Here is an 8,867-nt window from a genome sequence, read left to right as displayed (position 1 = left end):
GGCCATCATGACACAGCAACAAAGCCCAGCAGAGAATTGTCTGTTGTTGGAGGAGTGCAAAGACTTTGAAATATTTGATTAGTTTACTGGTATCCTTGGAAACAGTCCACCCTTAACATCTCACTGGGAGCGGTGGGATACATATTGTGAGGATCTGACCAAGTACACAAAGCTAACTAGTTTGGAAACATGGGGAACAAAAGAGCTGGATTATCTTTGTCTTGATGACTTTTCAAGTCCCTATCCGGATGAAAAAGTTATCAGTAAAACCCCCACTCTTGCTCAGCTAAACAGTGAGGAGCTTTGTGAAGACTTATTTGAAAGAGTCCCCATACCTGTGCAAAAGGCTTTGAGTGGTGCTGAAATGAACATGGAGGAAATTGATCACGTGATCATAGTGGGTGGAGTCACTTGTGTACCTAAAGTTCGAGATGCAGCCAAGGAAAGTACTTGTTTTTGTGGTGCTGTAGCCAAAAAACAGGAAAAGACAAATGAAGATTTTTTTCAGTGTGAAAGTAGTACAAAATGTTTTGAGAAGAAATACCGCTGTGATGGGGTGCCACAGTGTTCTGATGAATCTGATGAAAAAAACTGCTGGAGATCAACAGATCCTTCTGTTTGGTGTCTTTCAAAGACTTGCTGCGTTCCTCAGAATTGGATCTGTGATGGTAAACCAGACTACATTGATGAGCCTGATAAACAAGGCTGTGAACGTAAGGAATGTGGCAGTAACAAGTTCCAGTGTACTAATGGACAGTGTATTCCCTATACTATGCACTGCGATGGAGACAGTGATTGTGGTGACCATTCAGATGAACAAAACTGTATAGTCACTAAACACGTCCGCTGTCAAAGTGGGGAATTTAAATGTCCATCTGGTGAATGCTTGCTAATGGAATGGAAATGTGATGGTGCAAAAGACTGTAAAGACGGAAGTGATGAAAAGGACTGTAAATTGGAGAAGATCACTTGTGAAAGTGAGCAGTGTGCTTGTGCTAGTGAAGATCAATCTATTCCGACCTTCTGGCGGTGTGATAGTCGCACGGACTGCCATAATGGCAGTGATGAAGTTCACTGCAAACTGCAGATGTGCAAAAGTAACGAGTATCAGTGTAAAAATCTTAATTGTGTTCCAACTAATGCTGTTTGCGATGGACAATCTGACTGTCTGGATGACTCAGATGACGGTGGTGCAACCTCTGTTCAAGATGAGCGTGACTCTGATGATTAAGAAGATAATGAACCTAGGGAGCGAACATCCAGCGATGTAGAAAATGGTAGCAATCGTAATGCTAGTGACTCTGAAAATTAAGATGCTCAAAACCGAATTGCTAGTGATTCGGAGGATGAGCCAACCAGAAAAAAAGGCACGAATGAAATTGAGTTTGGGGTAGACAAGGAGGGATTTGTTTACCTTTCATTTGAAAACCTGGAGCCAGTTGACAATCCACAGTTCCTCTGGTCCAAGGACTACAAGGGAGCTCCAGACTCAGAGAGAACAGACATTTCTACCGATGGAAATAAGTCTAAACTTATTCTAACAAACCCTTCTGAGGAAGATGTAGGCACCTATGCTGTTGAAGTGCCAAATACAGATGGAGTATCTGCTAGTCACATGCTAACAAAGGAAGAACTAGAGGAAGTGATGCGCAAAAGCCATGATGTACGACATCCACTGATACAGAAAATCTCAGGCTGGAATGTGGAAGTACTGGAGAATGGAGATGTACGCCTCTGGTTACAAGTATAAAAACTGTCCTCTGATGCAGATTTGGAGATGATTCTCAATGACAAAGTCATCCAAAATACACCGAAACGAAAAATAACATTTGACAAGGAAAATGGACTTATTGAAATAATTAAGGAAGACTTTGGTGAAGAAGATAAACGAACGTATACTGCAAAAGTAGTAGATGGAAAAGCATCAAACCAGCTCATTGTTACCCTTTCTGGGGAAGATTTTGATAAAGTTTATGATGAGTCCCAAAAGAAGGTCACAGAAGACTGCCACGTTATTATGATATGCAAAGTTAAAAATACCAAAACAGAGACCACGCTCAAGTGGTCTGTGGACAAGAAACCACTATCTAACGGACAATTTGATAATCAAACTGGGTCAGGGACACTTGTAATGAAAAAGTTTACAAATGAAGATAAAGGACTTTACAAAGCTGTGGTAAAAGATAGCAGGGGAGACGACACGACTGAAATGGATCTTGCCAAAGAAGGTATTGAAGATATAATGCAGGAAATTTGTAGAAAAAGTGCAATGTCTGCCTCCCCACTGAAAGGTAAAGGCACAAGATTTAAGAATTAAGATTTACAGCGATGTGAAATATTTCATGGAGAGCATGAATCCTGTGTGGCACCACAAAGATAAGAAAGTGGAGTTTACTAGAGAGGTGGAAGAAGGAGAAGACAATGAAGATGACAAACCTGATATCAGTGATACCTTTTCAGAGCCAGGTTATGAAAATGATTCTGTTGAAGATTTGAAAGGAATAACTGCCGTGTCATCGAGGAAAAGACGAAAGCGAAGGTATTTCTGGGAATATAGCGAGCAATTAATGCCTTCTCAACAGGAAGGGATGCTGAGACCGTCTGAATGGGACAGACACACGCTTCCCAGAAATATGTACCAGAAGAATGGTCTGCATCACGGCAAGTACACTGTGAAGAAATCTCGCAGGACAGGTGTGGAAGACCTAACTCCAAATCCAAGAAAACTTCTGCAGATTGGTGGTGAACTGCGTAAACTGAATAAAGTAATCAGTGACATAACACCCGTATTGGAGATTCCTGTCACTGCCAGGCCGCGATCTCGTAAGGATAAAAACAACTGGCTTCAAGAGCTGGCCGTCAAAAAAAGAAAGCCCAGTATGAAGCCAATAAAGTGAAGCTGTGCGGCCTGAATACTGAATATGATAAATTGCTGTTTGTGATCAATTCAATAAAACAAGAGATAATGACACAAATACAAATCCCCTGGGTGAAATGGGCTTTGGATTCTCTCCGGTACTACCTCGTGGGTAGACAGTTTGAACTGGTGACGGATCATGCCCCATTGAAGTGGAGGGCACAGACCAAAGATTTAAAGGCACGGATTGAAGATTTAAATGAGCTACAACTAAAGCTTAAAGAGGCCCTAAAAACTAGCAAGGCTAGAGAGAATAACCTCATAGAAGACCTTGAAAACCTAAACCAAGAGTTGCGAACAAAGCAGAGAACCCTTAATAAGCAACAGAAGGAAAAAGATGAAGTAAACAAGGAAAATGAGGAACTAGAAAAAAGGGTGAAACGTTTGATGAGCAGCGTACAGAGCAAGTCCGTTCTGGACAGTAAACAGAGCATGATAGATGAGCTTCAGAAGAAAGTTGGAAAGCTTGAACTGGTAACGCATCGCCCCGGTGCTAGGATGGAGAATGCAGATGGGTTGTCCCGAGTGCATGCCTACCTGGAAACCTGTGTCCCAACCCTAGGGTTGAAACAAGAGGGGGGGGGGGGTATGTGACAGGAAGTCAGGTAAATCTGTGGGTGTTGTCACAGTCGGGACATCCATTTCTGCCTTGTTAGACAATACACCAATCATTATTAGGCGTCGGCTGTCAGAAATAGCCAGGAAGGCTAAGGGCCGTTGGAAGACTCCAGCTGTTCAGAGTGAGGCAATTAAGGACCTCTATAAAGTAGCCCAGAAGATAACCACTAATGGGCTGCATCACTCCTAAGGCTGTGTGAACAGGAGAAGCAGTGGCAGACAGTCTCCTGATGAGGTGAGGAGACCATTGACTTTTCTGTGTCATAAAAAGTCCAAAGACTATTGTTTGTGCTGTATGAGCAGCACTGTCTATCCAGCGGTAGGCTGTGTTAGACTTCATAGATAGGTTCCTGTGTGGAAGGTAGACGCCCAGAGTGGCTAGGATTTATTTTATGTTTGATTTTGTTTATGCTGTTTGGATGCTTGCAATTGTTTTCCAGCAAGAAGGAAAATAAACCAGAAACTTTGTTTTCAACCGTTTTTGATTGCCAGTCTGTATAAGTTCAGTGTGTGGTGAACCCATCCAAGGGGTCACACACCCCACTACCGAGCTAACCCCTCACAATATATATATATATATATATATATATATATATATATATATATATATATATATTGTGACAGGAAGTCAGGTAAATCTGTGGGTGTTGTCACAGTCGGGACATACATTTCTGCCTTGTTAGACAATACACCAATCATTATTAGGCGTCGGCTGCCAGAAATAGCCAGGAAGGCTAAGGGCCGTTGGAATACTCCAGCTGTTCAGAGTGAGGCAATTAAAGGCCTCTATAAAGTAGCCCAGAGGATAACCACTAATTGGCTGCATCACTCCTAAGGCTGTGTGAGTAGGAGAGCAGTGCCAGAAAGTCTCCTGATGAGGTAAGGAGACCATTGACTTTGTCCTGTGTTATAAATATCAAAAGACTATTGTTTGTGCTGTATGACCAGCACTGTCTACCCAGCAGTAGGCTGTGTTAGACTTCATAGATAGGTTCCTGTGTGGAAGGTAGACGCCCAGAGTGGCTAGGATTTATTTTATGTTTGATTTTGTTTATGCTGTTTGGATGCTTGCAATTTTTTTCCAGCAAGATGGAAAAATAAACTAAAAAACTTTGTTTTCAACCGTCTTCGACTGCCAGTCTGTATAAATTCAGTGTGTGGTGAACCCATCCAAGGGGTCACACACCCCGCTACCGAGCTAACCCCTCACAATATATATATATGTATGTATATATATATATATATATATATATATATATATATATATATATATATATATACACACATAGTATGCACATCGGAAAAACTGTTAAACAGTTGTGCTTTTAAATATATTTAAAATTCTCCATTTTCAAATTTCAGTATATGGATGCACACAGACTATTTCTATCCCTATCACTGTTTTTTTTTTGTTTTGTTTTTTTCTTCAATTTTGACATATTCACAAAAGAGAATGCACTGGTTTTGTGTGCACCACTTATTCTATTTTTAAATCTAGCCAAGCAAATTGCTACTTTAGTGCATACAACACAGAGCTTGAATGTACCGCACTGCATCCAGTTGTCAAGAAAAACAGCTAATGGTTGGTTAGAACTCAGAAGTGACACTTCCAGAATAGACAGGAGTGGGTTGGAATCCTTGCAATTTTAAGCATTACCTTTTCAATATAGGTATTATTGTCCCTCAATCACTGGGCACTATCCGAGACAGTCTGCTATTTGACTGCTCATACACAGGGGGTAGCATTTGCTGTGGGTCACAACGTGACCCTCAGAGTCAAACTCCTGTGTCTAGAATACTTTTATAAATTGCAGTGTGATAAAGGTATTTGAAATACTACTAAAACGGTCTAGGACCCAAAGATATTGCTTTGTAAATGATACATTTAATTTATATATATATATATATATATATATATGTATGTTTATATTTAAAGTGACACTAATTTCTGGTTGAATTATTAAATTTTTTATATTCAAGTATATATTTATAACTCAAAAAAGTAGCTTCTAAGGCCGCGTACACACGGTCAGTCCATCCGATGAGAATGGTCCGATGGACCGTTTTCATCGGTTCACCGCTGAAGCAGACCGATGGTCTGATGTGCGTACACACCATCAGTTCAAAATCCGATCGGGTCAGAACGCGGTGACGTAAAACACACGACGTGCTGAAAAAAAAGAAGTTCAATGCTTCCAAGCATGCGTCGACTTGATTCTGAGCATGCGCGGGTTTTGAACCGATGCTTTTGTGTACTAACCATCGGTTTTGACCGATGGTCAGCCGTCTATCGGTTCGATTTTAAAGCAAGTTCTAAAACTTTGGTCTGAAGGACAAAAGTCCGTTGGGCCGTACACACGGTCGGTTTGGACTGATGAAACTGGACTTCGGTCCGTTTTCATCGGTTTGGACCGGTCGTGTGTACGCGGCCTAATGCTTCAAGTTGTAGCATATGTAGTAGTGGATTGAGCCCACTTCTCCTTAAAGGCACAGAGATAAATTAGATGCCCAGCAAGAGCACAATGGCAGCTGAAGTTATCCAATGTGTCTCCACCTCAAATCCAGTGAACAAGCTATACAAAAATATGGCAACCACCCCATCTTTTAACTAGCCTTTGCAGTAAGGTAAACATGGAAGGATGGTTTAGTTTCACACATTTGCAAATATATCTGTAGCGCTACCCCCGAAGGAGCCGCTGATTAGTTTGGGACCGGCTTTCTAAGTTACCTTCTTGACTTGGTCTAGGGGTGACTTCTGTGAGTGTAAATAAAGAGCAAGTGTCCAGACACCAATTCAGTTTTTCAATGCTTTATTCCAAGGCCCAACCTGGCCAACATCAACATGGCACATGATAGAGAAAGTTGAGGAGCGTAGAGGAACCTTAGTATCAGGCCTTGGATATGAAGAGAGAGCAAGCCTGCTCTCAGCAATGGTGTAGCTCAATTCGTCGCCACCCCAATCAGGATGGGTAAAGTGCCCCCGGACAGGCAGTTATCTCAGGCCTGGCAGCCGGAGCGTCATTTGCAGATTTCTGGGAGGAAACAGACCTCTGCCACAGGCCTGACTCAGGGCCTCTGCCACAGGCTGGACAATTTGGGATTTGTAAGAACAGTTTGAGCAAATCCTCCTAGTTAGTTCAATTAAAGTCACCCACTGACATCTTGAGCCTACCTGTCATACGGTGTGGTGACCGGATCCCTGATGGTTCGTCTAGGCCTCCTGGACAACCTCTGGTTCTAGGTTCTCCTGAGCCAATCTCCCATCGCACAGCTCCCAGCTTAGGATCCTCTCAGCAGAAGGTAGGGACCCAGCAAGTCGCTGGGGCCTCTCTCAATAGTAGGACGAGGCTCTGCATGATGCACAACCTCTGCATGGCAGGACGCGGTGGTGGGGCCCATGGATGCGCGTATCCTGAAGGTGGGCACCGCACCTGGAACTCGGGCCCCGCAAGAACAATCTGTCAAAAGCGGCTGCCACAGATATATACCCCCCCAGCATGCCCAACGAGGGAAGAACTCCTCTGATTGGCTGCTGGGAGCAGGTGGGTCCGCCAGAATCCCTCTAGCGCCAACTGCCGCCCGGGGGTGATAACGCACCCCTGGAGCGCAGACTGACCTACAGGACAAATTCTGGAATTGGCAGCAGCCAAATTTCCATAAATTGCAAATGGGAGTAAAACTAATCCTCCCATTCCCCACTAACTTTAGTGTAGCGCCCGTACTGAAAGTAGGGGGGCGCTACATATCTATAAACCAGTGGGGTGCCAAGGTTCGCCATCACTGCTATAGACACTATGGTTGCCCCTTGGCTGATAGAAAGGGGATTTGTTGCCAATGATTTAATAAGAGAAAAGATCATAAGGTTTGCCATTATACCACCAGGAACGGTGGTAATTATATTAGACTCTGAGGGCCAGTTCAACTAAAAGTATTATCAGTTTTGGGTAAGTGATGGTGGCTTGTACCACTTACCCTTTTTTAATGATAACTCAGCCAGCAAGTTCACTCCTCTGCCCTACTGCAGCCATTGCACATGCAGAAATTAAAATGTATTCATAGATGGACACAGCAAGTAAATTAGGGACCAACGTAGATGTCATTTGTTGAGATTTAAGCTGTCTCTCTTCCACTAGCAAAAAAGTTCATCACTCAAAGAAATGTAGTAACATTAAACTGTATTCACATTTGACACTGCTGTATTAGACACAATAATAGAAAAACAATAAAGAAAGTAGCTCTTTAGTGTAGGGTGACCAGACATCCCCGGTTTCTAGGGACAGTCCCCAGATTAAGAACAGTGGGCCAGATTCACAAAAGAGATACGACAGTGTATCTCTGTTTTAGGGCCGTTCTAACTATGCGACTGATTCATAGAATCAGTTACGCATAGCTAGCCCTAAGATCCGACAGGTGTAATTGAACTACACCGTCGGATCCTAGGATGCAATACTTCGGTCGCCGCTGGGGGGAGTTCGCGTCGTAAACCAGCGTCGGGTATGCAAATTAGCAGTTACGGCGATCCATAAAGGTTTTTCCCGTCGTTACGTCGTCGCAAGTTTTAGATTCCCGTCGCAAAGATAGGGCTGCTATTAACATGGTGTAAAATTACTCCACCATGTTAAAGTATGCCCGTCTTTCCCGCGTCGCTTTTGAATTTTTTTGTTTTCCCGGCGTAAGTATGTTACGCACGTCGCGATTCTCAACACGTCGCGCAAAGCACGTCGGGAAACTTGCGACCGGAGCATGCGCAGTACGTCCAGCGCGGGAGCGCGCCTAATTTAAATGGTACCCGCCCCATTTGAATTGGGCCGCCTTGCGCCGGACGTGTTTACGGTACACCGCCGCAAGTTTCCAGGTAAGTGCTTTGTGGATCGGGCACTTAGACTGAAAACTTGCGGCGGTGTAACATAAACGGGTTACGTTACGCTGCGCCGCAGGTACGAGAATCTGGCCCACTGTCCCCGGACCAAGTCTGTCCCCGGTTTTGTCGCCGGATTGGATTTGAACAGGGGCTGGGGCAATTTCAAAGACAGTCAGTGCAGAATTAAAAAGAAAAATTCTGAATTACAACCCCTCCTACTAGCTTAAGGGGTGTATTTTTTTCCATTATCTGTGCTCCTTTCTGATGATCATGTGCTGGTCGGAGCGGAGGGAATATTTCTTCCTTTTCGAGCGCATTCCTATTCAGCTCCGCTCACATATTCTTCTGCCTTGGCTCAAGTCCCGGCCAGCCGCCTGCCTGCTTATCTCCTTGCCTTCCTTGGTGAAGTGTTCTTACTCCGCTCCTCACTCAGTAGTAGCCGATGCAACGGGCAGAGAGTCGCTGATTGCC

This window comes from Rana temporaria, chromosome 2, assembly GCF_905171775.1.
Source record: "Rana temporaria chromosome 2, aRanTem1.1, whole genome shotgun sequence".
Classification (NCBI taxonomy): Eukaryota; Metazoa; Chordata; class Amphibia; order Anura; family Ranidae; genus Rana; species Rana temporaria.
The sequence above is the reverse complement of the archived record's forward strand: the minus strand, read 5'-3'. Positions refer to the sequence as shown.